The sequence below is a fragment of the Dipodomys spectabilis genome, unplaced genomic scaffold (assembly GCF_019054845.1).
Source record: "Dipodomys spectabilis isolate Male_0828 unplaced genomic scaffold, ASM1905484v1 ptg000234l, whole genome shotgun sequence".
Classification (NCBI taxonomy): domain Eukaryota; kingdom Metazoa; phylum Chordata; class Mammalia; order Rodentia; family Heteromyidae; genus Dipodomys; species Dipodomys spectabilis.
Genome location: NW_024870911.1, coordinates 18,673,765 through 18,676,571, shown reverse-complemented (window position 1 = coordinate 18,676,571; position 2,807 = coordinate 18,673,765). Strand labels below are relative to the sequence as shown.

The following is a 2,807-nucleotide window of genomic DNA, read 5'->3' as shown; positions in this document are numbered from 1 at the left end:
GTAGCCAAAGAAAAGATTTCTTTGTCCCTTTATAGAAACAGAAGGCTGGAATGTAGGGTCTGGCTTGGATAGGAATACATAACTTAAGCAAGGGTATTCCTACCAGTGCTTGCATAAGAAACAAAACTGTGTTTTTAGAAACTACATGACCTGATGCAAATGTCAGCCTCACACATTGATGACAACTTAATTGCTATAGTCATGTCCCATTACTATAAAACCTGATTGGGCTTTGACCATGCTGCTGCACTCTTTTTGGAGTCAGCCTGGCAGATTGGCTCTCCCAAATAAACTCATTTCTGTGCAAGAGACCTGCAGGACAGGAGAGGTGTCACAGAGGAAGTGATTGATGGTTCTGGATGGACAGAAATCCACCTGGAGTCCTAAGAGCAAAGGAGGAAGAATAATTAAGAATCCAGTTAGCCAGGAGCTGAAAACCAGCTGGTGGCACACCTTGCTGTTCAGGTTGACTAGGATGTCACAGGGGTTTGCAGATGGACACGTAGCACTCATAGGACATAGGAGCCAGAAAGTAAAACTCAGTGAAGCCTAATAAGAGAAAAAGAAGAGTTGAGTTGCACAACCATTGTAGGAGATTGTTTTGTCCCCAGTGAGAATGCTAGTCAAGAAGCATGGGATGCTAACTGTGGTGAATGCAATTTCTAAGGAGAAATTTTGAAGAAATATATGGGAGCCTTGGGCAGGGGGTCCAGCAATGTGAGCAGGATGATGACAAAGTTCCCCATCAGCCCCAAGATGTAATTGACCAAGAGAAACAGGAAAACCACTATTTGTAGCTAAAGGTCATCTGTCAGTCCCAGCAAAATGAACATGATCTCCTCTGATTTGTCCCTTATTTCTCTCCTGTTTTAACAAAACTACAGAAAATAAAAAAAAATAGTATCACATTTAACAAAAGACATTTCTTCCCTTTCAAATTATCATATGCAGAAAGGTACAATATACAAGTATTTGCAAAAATCTGAGTTCAGCATCACAAACATATGTTCTGTTTCATCAATATCTTTACATAAATGCAGAGAATTTTCACATATCCAGAATAGAACCAGTCTTCCCAATGTATAGGAGGCATATTGGTCATTTGAAATGTAGGCCTTCAATTTTGTTAGTGGTTGTCTCTGACCCATCTTTTAATTCTTTTTTTTCCTCAAATTCTTTATTGTGATTAAGTATTACATAATTTCCCAAATTGCACAGTATTGTGGGGTAGTGATGCTTAGTTAAAGTCACAAACGCATTCTAACTTTCATGGGGCAAATTGTCTATTGTGGTCTATAACATTTATGAGTTCTATGAGCTTTCAATACAGTTATTTCTTCCACATTAGTGATATGTGCACTTCTTTTGTTTTGCATAGCTTCAGCTGTTCCCTCTTTCCCACTCGTTCCCTCTCTCCCATCACTGCAATTGAGTTGCTTAGTTCATTTTGATCAATGTCCAGTGCATTTGATGGGTCCCACTGTTGTATGGTTTTCCCTGATTCCCTCTAGTTCTGTATACTCCTCCTGGTTTCCCTCCAGTGTGCACAAATATACCATATATGTGATCAGCAGCATGGGGTTATTTAGCAGTGATTCGACCAGATGCGTGGAAGTCCTTTGTTTCTTAAGCCTTGTTAACTTTGCCATTTCATCTTATGTTTTGGATTTAACATCCACTTATCAGGAAGACCATGCACCATTTGTCTCTTTGCTCTTGGCTTACCTCACACTCAACATGATTTCTTCTAGCTCCATCCATTTCCCTGTAAATGCCATTATTTTGTCTTTTTAAAGGCAGCATAATATTCCATTGTGTATAGATACCACAATTTTTGGATCTATTCATCTGTGGTGGAACATCTGGGTTGTTTCCATATCCTGACTATTGTGAACAGGGTGTTGCAATGAACATGGAGGTGCTTGTGTCCTTGTATCCTGGTTCCTGTTGTTCAGGATAGATGCCTAGAAGTGGTCATCTTTCAATTCTTTAAAACCAAATAGCCTAATTTTTTTTAATTACTGAATTTAGGTAATATTTTAAGTAAGTTGTCACTGGTAACAAAAACGTTACAGAAAATGACTTTATTTTCAGCAAACATTAGAAGAAGAAATGTAAGGATACTTCTGTCAATATTGAAAACACCGGAAGCAAACTTTTAAAAAAAAATGTACATGAAGTTGTTTAAGTGAGTGTCCACATGGATGAATTCATTATAAAATTAAGGAGAAATGAGAAAATAATCCAACTTTTTTGAGGGTGATTCTGTGTCAAACTTGCTTCTAAAGCATTCCTAATTTCCCTAAAAGGAACAACACTTCCCTTGGAAATACCACTTATTTATAGTTTTACTCTATTTCCATTTGAAGACTACACATTTCTGTTATTTCCATTCTTCAGTCTTTTTCAATGATTATAACAAGGAAAATCTTTCCATGTCTTTGCTCTGATTTTAGCCCACTATCACCTCATTTATTCTAAATTGAATTCTGATCTGGGATATTGTTTAACACTTAATACACTGAGAACACCCATCTCCATGATGTCTCTTGTTTCTTCATTCAACCAGCTCCCTTGGGTCTACTCTAAATGGAACAGATAAATTATGGCTAGCAGGAATAACACTGTGTCTGCACAGAAGAGCATATCATCCATCAGCTGGGAAAGAAATTACAGTAGGGTTCACTTCATGTAATGTGTCATTGCAAGTGTCAAGATAGTACTTCGTGAAGTGGCATAGGTAGGGAAACTTGGAACTGTAGAACTTCATCTTTATTTGGATTCTTATATAGAAATGAGTTGATACC

The 2,807-nt window shown here is 37.7% G+C and overlaps 1 pseudogene; it reads right to left on the bottom strand.

Moving 5' to 3' along the window:
* Positions 1 to 261: 261 nt before the first annotated feature.
* Positions 262 to 833, bottom strand: LOC122124310 (annotated as a pseudogene).
* Positions 834 to 2,807: the final 1,974 nt, after the last annotated feature.